Consider the following 15115-nt stretch of genomic DNA (forward strand, 5'->3'; position numbering starts at 1 on the left):
ATGAGGATAGAAGTGGTAGTCAAACTAAGCTTATGGTGATGATACATGCCATTTCTGAAGATGATAAAATGGTCAATTCAGTAGGAATCTAAAATGTTTGCCCTTAAAATATATAAAGCTAAGCTAGCAAAAATAAAATAAAAAATACAAAAATTCTCATAATAACTGTTAGAGTTACAGTTAAAATAACAGAATTATTAGAATTACTCAGTGGTTAAGACAAAGTAAAGACAATAAGGATATTTAATATCTTAATAAAATTTACTGAATGAATGGTATATAAATTGCCAAATACACAACAACTCACAGTACATTATTTTCAAGTACACATAAAACATGTTCAGGGGCAAAAATCAAGACTCAACAAATGTCAAAGATTACAATAATAGAGAGGATGTTCAGTAACCACAGAAGAATTGAGCTGAAAATAAGTGGCATAAGCGAACCAAACAATCCCCATATTTGTGGAAATTAAGCAACACACTTTTAAATAGTTCTTAGCTAAATAGGAAATAACAATAAAATTAGAAATATATTGAACTGTCTTCTAATAAAACACTTCATTATAAAAGTTATGGGCTTACTTTAGCAGTACTTACAGGGAAATCTGTAGTATTATATAAATATTTAAGAATAAAAGAATAGGTGGAAAATCAGACATTTGTGAACCAGCAAAGGAAGGTAAAAAGGATGGCAAAATTTGAAGAAAATAGGAATAAGAGCAGAAAGCAAGCATAATAAATAAAGACAACAAAAGAAGATTGTTGTTCCTTATAAAATTTAATAAGATTAACTAATTCTTAACAAAATGTAACCAAAAAAATTAAAGACACAAATACCAAGGGTAAAAAAAGGACAAAAAAGATCCTAGAACTTCAAAAGGAAAAGCAAAATTAACATCTCTGTCAATATTTAGGTGAAATTGACACATTCTTTGCAAAATAGATGCCAAATGAAAGATTATGTGAAATGAAAGATTATGTGATTATTATTGTTCCTATTGAAAGTGAGTCTATAATTTTAATTGTCATAAAGAAAACACCCATCCCAAGTGGTATCATCAGATTCTCTCAAGCATGTAAAAACAAAGCATACCTTAATCTCCTCCAAATAAAAGAGAAAGAGCATCTTCCAACTCACCTTACCTAGCCACCAAAATCTGATGAATAAAAGAATATTTTTTTCTGAACTTGATTGTTATGATTACATAACTCTTCTTACTATAATTGAACTCTTAAATTGTATGATGTGTGAATTACATTCAATAAAACTATTACCCTGTTTCCCCGAAAGTAAGACATCCCCCCAAAATAAGACCTACTTACAGTTTTGCCTCTCGCTGAAATATAAGGCATCCCCCCGAAAATAAGACCTCCCTGAAAATAAGTCCCCCCCAAGCTACTGTAACTCTGGACTGTGGATCGTAGCGGCTGGTGCCTCTGTGCAGCTCACTGTTGGCCTCAGCACAGCTGGAGTAGACAGGAAGTGCGAGGTCTCTTTTAATAAAACAATAAACAATAAATGTGTACCGTATTCTTCTTCATGGAAAAATAAAACATCCCCTGAAAAGAACTCCTAGCGCATCTTTGGGAGCAAAAATTAATATAAGACACTGTCTTATTTTCGGGGAAACAGGGTAAAATTGACTAATTTGCTCATCTTTTCAAAGAACCAACTTTTACATTTATTAATGTTCCCTTTTGTTTGATTTCTATTACATTGATTTTTTTCCCTCAATTTTATTACTGTCTTTCAATACTCTTTGGATTTACTTTGTTCTTTTTTTAGCATCATATGGTAAATTTTTCTATCACTGATACTAGATCTTTCTTTTGAATTTAAGTATTTGTGTTAGTCTGGGTGCTTTGGGGATCAGACCAGCACTCTCCTTCTTGAGCTAGTCCTTTGCCTCAACTGTGTTCTGCACTACTGTGGGCTGAGCCAACCCATAGATCATGTTGTCTTGCCATGCATGATTGATGTTCCATGATACCTGCTTCACCATGGAAACATCACTTTGCCTTGCACCCTGAGACCCTATCAGGCCCTGCTTCACTAAGCTCTCACACTACAGTGCTACTGACTGTTGCTGCCCCACCCTGCTGCCTGTGGGCTGACTATGCCTGCCTTGCCTAAGGGCAGACTGTATTATCTGCTTTCTTGACCTTGGACTAACAGCCCACTTGAGTTGAAAGACCTTCAGTATGTTAATTGGTCCACCAAAGTGAGTTGAACTGAGCCCTCTGTACTGGTGTGTGGACTAATTAGCTGTTTTATTCCTTTTTAGCTGTATAAACCTATCTACCTACCTACCTATCTAATCACAAGTGTCCTGGTTTTGTATCTCAAGAGAACCCTGCCCAACACAATTGGTATGGGAGTGGAGTGGCTTAATAGACTCTAGGTCAGGGGGTCCTCAAACTTTTTAAACAGGGGGCCAGTTAACTGTACCTCAGACCTGTTGGAGGGCTGGACTATAGTTTTGAAAAAACATGAACAAATTCCTATGCACACTGCACATATCTTATTTTGAAGTAAAAAACAAAACGGGGCAAGAGCACCCGGCGGGCCAAATGTGGCCCATGGGCGATAGTTTGAGGACGCCTGCTCTAGGGGCTTAATAGACCCCAGGGACTCAATGGTTGTTAAGAATTTGTGACAGGGCCAATGGTCTAAAGGTGAGAAGACCAATGGGCACCCTGGTGGGGCTAAGTGAGGCGGCCCACATTGAGTTGACCAGAAAATAACCAGATAAAGAGAAGATTGTTGAGCCTGTGAATTGGTGCATATTGCTGCTGACTTTATGGATGGCCAGTCATGATTTGACTTTGCTAATGAATGTGGACACACAAAGTTCCAACTGAAATGAAGATTTTTCACATCAAAGAATATGATTGTCTCCTCAGAGTTCTGGGTTGATGTAAGTGGGCAGTATAGAAATTGAATAGAAAATGGGGAGGATAAAGACATGAAGTTACTGGCTTATAAATTTTCACAGGTGGGGGAATATGTTCATAAGATTATAGGATTATGGTGTAGGTGTTCATTTACCTGCAATTGTTAGGCATAGAGTATTGCTGTTTTGGCCACTTATAGAATGTCATGTTTAAATAAAGCTGGCACAATTTTAATTATATGCCTTTTAGTTTTATGTTAGGTATAGATATGATTTTATTGTTTTGTTTAAAAATTATGTATGGCTAAAGAGTTGTGTAAAAGTTACAATTTGACAAGGGGTGATCTGTGGCAGTTACACAATTTCATGTCAACTTGATAAAAGAGCGAAGAGGTGAAGTCTAGCTGTCAGGTCACAGCCTGGTGATCCTTTCTTGTGGGAGTGACCTTCTCATGAGGATTCTGGGAACCTCCTCTCTTCCTCCCTAAAGGCGGGGCTCACTCTCACACTGCTTCACCTTCTTGTTGACAAGCCAATTGGAACCACACTGATGGAAGCCAGCCAGAGTCCTGGAGATGCTTCCACTGCCACTGGATCCACAAGACTTTCCACCCACCCTCCTGTAATCTTCCTCAATTCGACATCATTGCATGGGTTGTGTGAGTCTGATGAGGAATTTATAGACTAGTATCAGACATATGGTCTAATATTGGACTTATGGATTTGATCTGGACTGGGCTGGGATGTTTTCTTAATATACAATTACTCTTCGATATAAAACTCTTTCTTACACATACATGAGTGTCCCTGGATTTGTTTCTCTAGTCAACCCAGTCTAACACACCCTCAGATCTAAGCATTGGTCTGAGTGGCTAAAAAAGGAGGAAAAGTAAACCTGAAGTGGACTGGATTTAGTGACATACAAATTCATTTTAAACATATGAGGGGGGAAAAGAATACTGATCAAACAGGAAAATGTGGGCCCGAATTTTAAAATTCTAATGAAATCCTTCCTTTCTGGGGTCATTGAGACACAAAGATTATCTGGAAACATTAGGTTTTAAAGATTCTCCTTATCCCATAAATTAATCTTTAAATCTTAAACCAAAAATATCCCCTGACATAATTTTAAAACCAAGCAAGAATTCATCTTAATTAGTATACAATATCTGCCATGGACTTTGTGCTCTTTTGAAGGCTATCTATTTTGAGTCAATTTGTGAATAGCAATTTAATAGATTAAATAGGAAACTTAGAGGGGCAGAGAGTTTGTTAATTGGGGACGAGCATTTTTTTAAAATCATTTTATTGGGGGCTTGTACAGCTCTCATCACAATCCATACATACATCCATTGTGTCAAGCACATTTGTACATATGTTGCCATCATTTTCAAAATATTTTCTTTCTACTTGAGCCCTTGATATCAGTTCATTTTTCCCTCTCCCCCTCCCTCATGATTCCTTGATAATTTTTTTTTTCATGTCTTCCACAGACCACTGTCTCCTTTCATCCATTTTTCCATTGGTCATACCCCTGAGAGGGGGTTATATGTAGATCACTGTGATCCGTTCCTGGGGTAGTTATATAATCTGTTGTCAATTTGAGAGGATTAAGAGTGAAGGGGTGGAGTCTGGCCTGTCAATCAGGCCATAGTCAATGAGGCCTCTGTGAGGTCATGGCCTTCTCCTGAGGATTCTGGGAACTCTGGTCCTCCTCCTTGGAGGTGAGAGACACTCTCTCTCTGCTCACTTCCTGGGAGACATTGCAAGTGACAAGACACATGGAACAACTCTAGTGCCCTGAGCTGGAGAGGCCACGTGGAGACCCCTACCAGCCCGGAGATGCTTACAACACCACTGGATCCACAAGACTTCCCACCCACTGCCCTGTGATCTTCCTGCATTTGGTATCATTGCATGTGTTTCTTAAGTCTGATGAGGACTTTATAGATTGGTATTGGACAGATGGACTAATATTGGACTTATGGACTTGAGCTGAACTGGCCTGGGATGTTTTCTCAATATTCAATTGCTTTTGTATATAAAGCTCTTTCTTATACACATATGAGTGTCTATAAATTTGTTTCTCTAGTCAACCCAGACTAACACAGTTCCCCCTTTCTACCGCTGTCTTCCCCTTACCCTCCTGGTAATGCTACTCTCATTATTAGTCCTGAGGGGTTTGTCTGTCCTGGATTCCCTGTGTCGTGAGCTCTTATCTGTACCAGTGTACATGCTCTGCTCTGGTCTAGGTGGATTTGTAAGGTAGAATTGGGTTCATGATAGTGAGGGGTGGGGGAGGAAGCATTAAAGAACTAGAGGAAAGTTGTATGTCTCATCAGTGCGATACTGCACCCTGACTGGCTCATCTCTTCCCTGTGACCCTTCTGTAAGAGGATGTCCAATTGTCTACAGATGGGCTTTGGGTCTCTATTTCATGCTCCCCCTAATTCACATTGATATGATTTTTTTGTTCAGGGTCTTTAATGCCTGATACCTGATCCCATCAACACCTCATGATAAAATAGGCTGGTGTGCTTCTTCCATGTGGGCTTTGTTGCTTCTCAGTTAGATGGCTGCTTATTTATCTTCAAGCCTTTAAGAACCCAGAAGCTATATCTTCTGATGGCCGGGCATCATCAGCTTTCTTCACCACATTTGCTTATGCACCCATTTTGTCTTCAGCGATTGTGTTGGGAAGGTGAGCATCACAGAATGCCAGGCTATTAGAACAAAGTGTTCTTGCGTTGAGGGAGTACTTGAGTGGAGGCCCAATGTCCATCTGCTGCCTTAATACTTAACATATAAGTTTATGTACAATAATTTATTTCCCTATTGTTATATCTAAATATATTAACATATGTACATGCCTGTATTTAAACCTCTACGAATGCCCTTTGCTTCCTAATTCTTTCCTCTATTTACTTTTACTTTCCTCTTTTTCCACTATCTTGTTCGGCCTCCATTCGGGTTTCAGTAATTTCTCTCGGCTACATTGCTCTTGATCAAGCCCTACCAGGCATCCTATGCCCTCCTTTCCATTGATTTTAGATCACTTGTTCTCTTGTCCCTGGGTTTCTCTTGTCCCTGCCTTTCCCCTGCCTCGCCCTCTCCAGTGTCCCCCCTGAAACCATCAGTCCCATTGTTTTCTCCTCCCGGTTGTTTATTCCGCCTATCTTATCTAGACATGCAGAGACAACAATAAGAAAAAACAAACAAACAAACAAGACAGAGCAAAACAAAAGCAAAAAAACCCAAAACAACAAAAAAAGAAAAGCCTTTAAATAGTTTGGTGACCTTTTGGAGTGTTTTCCAGTGGAGTCTGATGGGGTGCCATGCCCTGACCCCAAAGTCTGCTTTTGGTATTCTCCAGGGACTTCATTGCTTTGCTCTCCTTGCTGCTCTTTTGCACACCCATAGGTTTCGCCCCAATGTGGTGGGGTCAGATCAGGCACAATTCCCACACTGTGTCTCCAGTGTTATCCCCCATAGTGCTATGGGTCATTGAGGGGCCTCATGTTGGGAAGAGTAATTTTTTAAAAAAACATTTTATTGGGAGCTCGTACAATTCTTATCACAATCCATACATACATACATTGTGTCAAGCACATCTGTACACTTGTTGCCATAATCATTTTCAAAGGGAAGAGTAATTTTTAAAAAGAGTGAAAATAGTTACACAATTTAGAGAACTTAATCAATGTCATGAGGAGCCCTGGTTGCATAGTGGTTACACGGTGGGCTGCTAACCTCAAGATCAGTAGTTCACGCCATCAGCTGTACCTCCAGAGAAAGATGAGTCTTTCTACTCCCATACAGAGCTACCATCTTAGACCCCCACAGGAGGCAGTTCTACCCTGTCCTATAGCGTCCCTGAAAGTCAGAATTGACTTAATGGCAGCCACTGAAAATTGAACACAGCAATGCCTGAGAAAGCTTGAGCATGTGTAAGATGGAAACCTGTCATAGAAAGTAAACTCAAGTGTTATCCACCAATGATGATAGAAAAATGAGAAGACTCCACCCTGTCAAAGGTGGAAAATTTGCAAGACTTGGAAAAATAAAGCAGCCCTATGGAGTCCAGCTCTCAAAATGTTCACTGTCATTGCTTTTGCTCTATTTCATTTGTAAGAGCTCTGGTGGTATAGTGGGATTACACATTGGGCTGCCAACCACAGGTTGACAGTTCAACCCCATCAGCTGATCGGTGGGAGGCATCATAAAGATGTACAGCCTTGAAAACTCATGGGGGCAGTTCTATTTTGTTCTAAAGGGTTAAACTATGAGTTGGAATTGACTGGGTGGTAAGTTCAATTTGGAGTTTAAGTGGTTTTTTTTTTGGTAAGAACTCAATAAATTTTCTTACTTATGAAATTGTCTTTATATTTCAGAGGATATGCAAGATGCATGCTGGAGTGTTAAGTTCACTCTCAGATCTTATATCTGACCCTTTTTTCTTCTCCTAGGCAACTTTTAGTAAACAGTGTGCTAGCCTTGCTTTCTGTTGGTTGGTTGGCAGTAATAAATCAGCTAATTTGAATTTTGACTGATAGCAGTTTAAGATAAAAATGGTAATGACGTCAATCCTTTAAGAACAAAATTTGAAAAGAAGTTATGCCTAGAAGTGAAATGATGGGATCTGGGGCTCTTATTTTGGAGCAAAACACTGTCATAAAACTTTCTATTATTTAGTTTGAAGGTCAAAACTGAAACTACCTAGGTAGAGAGTTGAGATAGTTATTTGGATAATAGTGCTTACTTCATCCACATTTCCTGCTAATCTCCTAGCCTCCAGGCCCCAAAAGAGACACACAAAACAAAAAACAACCAAACTTAGCCATGGTCATTTGGATATTTCGAGCAAAGAGGGTAATTTGGGTTAGATTAGTTTGTTTTCTCCAGCCAATCACACTACCTTGTTTATGTAAAAATCCTTCCCTAAGACTACTGGAATGGACCTACAACGGAGTACATTTTCCAGAAGGTAAAATGGCCCAACTCATTCATATAAACTCACCCTGGAATTTAACTTAGTTGCATTTAAAGTTGTGTTCTCAAACACAACAGAGGGTACAAAGTATTAATAACATCTGTGAATCAGTGAACGTGGGATTCATTGAATCCTGTGTGCAGATTAGGGTTTCGTGTTTAAGAAGCAATGCTCTAGGCCTAACAGAACACTTGACACAATCTTCCTGATTTACTCTCTGGGAATCTTCTATCATCCACATATATCTAATTTTGTTTATTTTTTCTAGAAGATGATTTAAATATTTAAAAATTATTAGGCTTACATTTGTCCATTGATTTAAAGTTCAGAAAACAGTATGAAACATCATTTACACTAAAAACCTTGTATTTAAAATTCTTTCCCTATACTTCAAAATACACAAGGGAGCTTTAAAAAGTATGTAGGAAAAAATTGAGTGAAAATATAGGAGGGCGTAGAATGCCTGGTAGGGCTAGATCAAGTGCAGTGTAGCCAAGAGGAATTACTGAAAGTCGAACATGATAGTGGGACACGAGGAAAATAAAAGGAAATAGAGGAAATAACTAGGATGCAAAGAACATTTATAGAGGTACAAACAAACATGTACATATGTAAATATATTAATATATAGCAATAGGGATATAGGCGTATGTAAATATATTTATATGTTAAGTATTAAGGTAGCAGATGGACATTGGGCCTCTACTCAAGTTCTCCCTCAATGCAAGAACACTTCGTTCTAATAACCCGGCACTCTGTGATGCTCACCTTCCCTACACAATCCTGAAGACAAAATGGGTACATAAGCAAATGTGGTGAAGAAAACTGAAAATAAACAAGCAGCCATCTGGCTGGAAAGCAACAGAATCCACATGGAAGAAGCACACCAGTCTATGTGATCATAAGGTATCGATTGGATCGGGTATCAGGCATCAGAAGACCCACAGCAAACAATCATTTTTATGTGAACGGGGTATGGGGATAGAGTGAAGAACCAAAGCCCATCTGTAGACAATTGGACATCCTCTCACAGAAAAGTCACAAGGAAGGGACGAGCCAACAAGGGTGCAGTATAGCACCAACGAAATATACAACATTCCTCTAGTTCTTTAATGCTTCCTCCCTCACAAATCTGGCTAGATCAGAGCATGTACACTGGTACAGATAAGAGCTCTCGACGCACAGAATCCAGGACAGATAAACCCCTCAGGAACAATAATGGGAGTAGTGATACCATGAGGGTAGGGGGAAGAAGGGGGAACTGATCACAGTGATCGACAAATAACTGCACCGGTACCCCCCATGGGGACACAACAGAAACTTGGGTGAAGGGAGACAGCTGTAATATATGAAAATAGTAATAATTTATAAATTATCAAGGGTTCGTGAGGGAGGGAAGGTGGGAGAGGGAGGGAAAAGAATGAGCTGATACCAAGGGCTCAAATAGAAAGAAACTGTTTTGAAATGGATGATGGCAACATATGTACAAATGTGTTTGATACAATTAATGTATGGATTGGTATAGGAGCTGTAAGATCCCCCAATAAAATTATTTTTTTAAGGATAATGCAATTTTTCCATGAAGTTTTTGAAGCCCTTTTTTATAGAAAGGTTAAGGGGACTTTTGCTTAGAACCCTAAGTAGAAATTTTTGGGTGGTGACACCTACTACTTAACAGAACATTTACCAAGGACCGAGCACTTTTTGAAGTATTTGACATTTACCCATATTAATCAATTTGCTTAAAATTCACAATTCTTAGAGGGAGGTACTCTTATTACCCTTACTTGACAACTGAGGAAGCAAAGACAGAACAACTAAGCGGTTGATCCAAGAGTTCTGGCATTCTGGCTCTTCTGTTGCCACGTCACTATCCATTCAGTGGCCATGACTCTTCCTCCTGTCATACTTTGTATTTTAACCATATCCTTAATAAACACTTGCTCATTGGATCTGAAGAGAATTCTTGATATTGTATTTGAGGAATAATAGAGTCGGTATTCTGAAAAAGACTAGAAAGTCCAGGGGGACAAAGAACAAAAACGTGAGTGAAGGGAGACAGCGGTTAATGTAAAGCATGAAAAAAACAATAACTTATAAATTATCAAGTGTTCATGAGAGAGGGAGCTGGGGGAGGGAACAAAAATGAGGAGTTGATACCAACGGCTCAAGGGGAAAGAAAATGCTTTGAAAATGATGATGGCAACATATGGACAAATGTGCTTAACACAATGAAAGTATGCATGGATCGTGATAAGAGCTGTACGAGCTCCCAATAAAATGATTTTATACAAAGAAAAAGACTAGAAGTTATGTGGAATATTAATTTGAAAGCATATATAACATGTCTGCATTAATTTGAGAAGTAGTTAGTGCAAGCCTAAAAAGTATACGAGCAAGGGGTTTATTAGAATAAACTAGGAAAACATTGTATGCACTACCTCCTGGATCTGCCCTTTGTGGTTTTAAACAATTGAGTCAATAACCTGACCACACACCCTGAAAAATGTTCTGCGCCACAAAGGCAACAAAACTTTCCCTTCCGAACTACAAAGGGGTTTGGAATGTGGAGTTGGGGAGATGGTAGTTACTGCAAAAATAAAGTGCAGAGATTGTCGCTGTCACCTGCAAAATTCATTGGTCACACGAAAACATTTGATAGTTTCAGTGACCTTGAATTCAGCAGTCATGTAGCAGATTTGGAAGATCCAAATATTCAGGAAATGCTGAAAGTTCTACAATACTCTGTTGGTTTTATAAAATGCAAGTGAACTTTGAAAAGCATAAAGTAGTATTCATATGCAAATATAAAGTAGCATCATTATTGCCATCAGAATTTATAGTCTTCTCGACTCTTCAAGAAATGGGTAGAAATCTGACTGAACAATAGCGCTTCCATCTGATTGCCCTTGTTAGCTGTCTTCAAGTCAATTCCAGCAACACATGCTGACCCATGTACACAGAATAGCACGGCTCCACAGGGCTTTCAAGCTTCTGACCTTTCAGAAGAAGGTCAGCAGGTCTGTCTTGGATGGGTTTGAACCACCAAATTCGTATGCTGTAGTCAGTTGCGTGCTTAGCCTTTTGCACCTGCTTCTTGCATGCATCACAGTACAATCCCCATTGATTTTCTAATTTCCCAAAGGATCACAAGCAATGGCACTGCCAGCTGCCCTTCTTCCCTTCTACAGCGTACCACTATCCGACCACATGCTTCCCCCAGCCCCAGCACCCAGATTCGTTCATTGGCTCTGCCCTCTCACCCGCACCCTCTCCCCTCACTCAGGGCAATACACCTATGAGTGATGTTTACAGAGCTACACTGCCCACCCACGGGATGTGATCTCTATTCTACAGCTGAAAGCCAGAGAGCCTTACTCAGGGAAATTCTCTGAAAATTGATGACAGGGTTTCTTCAAGAAAATTGCAGGGAAAGTTGAGCTCCATCTATTTTAAGAACAGATGTGTTCTTGAAGTCTAAAATTTTAAAAATTCTGAAGTTGAAATAGCAAATGTTCTGGTACAATATATACTTATCACAGTAAAAAAAAAAAAGGCAGACAATTACATTCCTGCTCTAGAAGTGAAAAAAACAACACACACCCCCCAAAACTCAGCTCACCACCATCCTACCATCGAGTCCGTTCAGACTGATAGCAACCCGATGGGACAAGGTAGAACTGCCCCTGAGTGTTCACGGGACTGTAACTCTTTACAAGAGTAGAAAGCTTCACCTTTTCCCTCCGAGTGACTGAGGCTTTAACTGCTGGCTTTGCAGTTCTCAGAGTCTGTCCTTGAGGTAGTCATCTGAGATACTTTATGCGATGAATGCTTAGGAAGATGCATCAGAAGCATGAAGGAGATCAGGCACAAATATGCCCTCAGAACTAGGAGTAATCCCCTTTCCAAAAAGGCCATACGCCTTGCATCAAATGATAACAGCAAAAGCTTTTGAGACGTAGCGTTAAAAGGTGTGGAGGAAGGGGAGCCAACTGCAATGATTGATGCACAGCATCCCCCCCTCTCCCGGGGCGGGGCATGAACAACAGAAACGTGGGTGCAGGGAGATAGTGGTTGGATATGAAAATAACAATAATTTATAATTTATCTAGGGGTCATGAGAAGGGGAAGGGAGGGGAAGGAGGGAAAAAATGAGAAGCTGATACCAAGGGCTCAAATAGAAAGTAAATGTTCAGAAAATGATGGCAACACATGTACAAATACGCTTGATACAATTGATGTATGGAATGGTGTAAGAGCCCCCAATAAAATGACATTTTTAAAAGCTGTGGCTTCATCATTTTATTTTTTCAAATAATATTTTATTATGTTCATGTGAAAGTTGCACAGCAAAAGTTACACAGAATAAAGGTGACCCTTTATTCATTTTTATGCAAACTGTGTCATACCACTAGCTACATTTGCTAATGAGTCGGCATTCTCCTTTGTTGCATTGCTCATTCTGCTTCTATGATCTCCCACCTGCCATCTGGTCTTTGTTTTTGGAAATATGTTGACCATTTGGTCCATATAGTTACTTTTCTAAGGGATACCTTACTCCTGGATGATATTGGTGATTTTGTAAGCCAATCTGTTATTGGGCCGAAAAGTAACCTATAGAAACACCTTCAGTTTCAGCTCAAAAGGTTATCTTAGTGCAGTCATCTCGAAGATTCTTTTAGTCTGTATCCGTCCAAGAGATCTGACCTTCTTCAGGAATTGGAGTTTTATTCTACATTTTTCTCCTGTTCTATTCACGGACCTTCTATCATGTCCCTGGTCAGGATAGGTGGTTGGTTTTTAATCCATTCATCCACCGATGGACACTTAGATTGTTTCTATCTTTTTGCTATTGAGAATGGTACTGCAATAAACATACCTATATATTCATTGGTTATTTAGTTAATTTGGTGGCATCGAGTTGATTCCAACAGATAGGAGCCCTATGGACAAGAGAACGAATCACCGCCTAGTCCCGTGCATCCTCACAGTTGTTCCTACGTTCGAGCCCATCCTTGCAGCCACTATGTCAGTCCATCTTGTTCAGGACCTTCCTTTTTTTCCCGCTGCCCCTCTACTTTACCAAACACGATGTCCTTCTCCAGGGACTGGTCTCTTTATGTGAGGCCAAGTCTTACCATCCTTGTCTGAAAGGGTCATTCTGGTTGTACTTCTTCCAAGACAGGTTGGTTTGTCCTTTTAGCAGTCCATGGTAGTACTTTCAATATTCTTTGCCAGCACCATAATTCAAACATATTGAATCTTCTTCGGTCTTCCTATTTTATGTCTAACTTTAACATGTAGGTGAGGTGATTGAAAGTACCATGGCTTGGGTCAGGCATATCTTAGTTCTCAAAATAACCTCAAAGGATCTCTCTGACAGTGTTCTGTTTCTATTCACTAGGCCTTCCAGATCTGACAATGTCTTAATATTATGTATAGGTTGTAAATGGCTACTTACCCCAAAGTAGACAGCCAATTCCTTCTTCATAGTCTGTCTTCAGTCTGAAAGCTCTGCTCAAAACTATTCACACTGGGTGACTCTACAGGCATTCGAAATATCAGTGATATAAGTTGAATATCATAAGAACATACAAGCCAACAGAGTGTCTATTCAGTTTACTGCTCTTATATCCCTAGGACATATACCTAGATGTAGGATTTTTGTGGCCTACTTCTTTTATCAAATTCTGAGTTTTGCATTAACCAAAGCTCAAGATAGGACTTAAAAGCCAATGGTCAGAATAGACTTAAAGAATACAATATTCCAGCCAAGTGATACAGTCTAGTCTCTGCTTGATGACCTCTGATCATTAAGAAACTGTTAAGTATCCAAACAACTCATTATATTGCTGTAAAGCTCTAATCTGATCTTAGGTTGAACTGAAACATACTTTTTAATTACTTCTATGCTTTACCTACTGTTCATATGTAATATAAATGCTACCTCTTTTTACATATTTGCAGAGAGCTATCTATCTATTCACGGTGTGACATAATATTCTGCTCTTATCTAAAGATACAGACCTCCTTTAGGAGTTGTTTTTGTATGGTTTTAAGTTCCCTCTCCATTCTCCCTCACTTCTCTGAGTATAATTTCATTCCTCGGTGTCCATGTTAAACAGCAGTGCTTAGACTGGATACAGTGTTCCAGATGTGATCAGAGCAGTGCAAAGTACAATGCAGCTATTATCTTCATGATACAGAGAGAGTACTTCTTTTTAACATTGTTTAACAAATAGATTTTTTTTCAAAGGAACAAAAAGAAAAGACTGCTATATACATAGCAGACCCTCAAAAAGCATTTTGAGATTTTGTTAAATGAAAAGGCAGTATGGTTTTCAGTTTGGGGTTTTTTCAGACAATTTTAATGGGATGTAATTCATATCATACAATTCAACAATTCAATCATATCAAGAGGAATTGTACAATTATTACTACAATCAATTTTAGAACATTTACTTCTTTCTTGTACTCCTTTTTATAGCTCACTACTTCTCCCCAACATCCTCTGCCATACCCCCAAGAAACCATTAATCCGGTTATAGTCTCTATAGATTAAATCATCCTGGATTTCATATACCAAAAAATATACGAAAACAACAAACAAGGAAACCCCAAAGCTAAAAACAATAACAAAATAGAGAAAAACCTCAATTGAAAAGAAAGCAGGAAATATTAAAAATTAGCACAACTTTAGAATGGGTCAGAAAGGAGATCAAATGATAAGGTGTGAAATTTCATCCTAACTACGTCTGCCGTGATCCACTTTCCAGTGCATTCTGCATGACAGCAATGTTATTCGAATGCCTGGTCCGTGTTCAGAGAGGATTCAACAGAGACTTTAAGCCATATGTACTTCCCCTTGACCTTTTTTTTTAACTGATACACCTTTTAAATGGGTCAAAAGGGGGATCAAATGAGAGGTTACATTGAAACCTAACCATGTCTACTCTAATTATCTCTACAGTACTCTCTGCTTGATAACAAGGAAAAAGCCAGTATATTTTGTTTGCTTGCTTTTTTGTTGGTTTGTTTCAAAAAACTTACAGACCTTAAGGCTAAAGGTTTATGAAGCCTTTCATTTTGTATTCACCTCAGCATATTTGATATTTAGATTCAACATAGATATTAGAGCCTCTGTAAAGATCAGAGTCACTAGCATCAAACTCACTTGCACACAATTAAGGCGTTAATATAGTTTCTGAGGACAGACATGATTCTTTCTT

This window comes from Echinops telfairi, unplaced genomic scaffold (assembly GCF_000313985.2).
Source record: "Echinops telfairi isolate 266 unplaced genomic scaffold, ASM31398v2 ScPeMD7_7400;HRSCAF=8409, whole genome shotgun sequence".
NCBI classification, from domain to species: domain Eukaryota; kingdom Metazoa; phylum Chordata; class Mammalia; order Afrosoricida; family Tenrecidae; genus Echinops; species Echinops telfairi.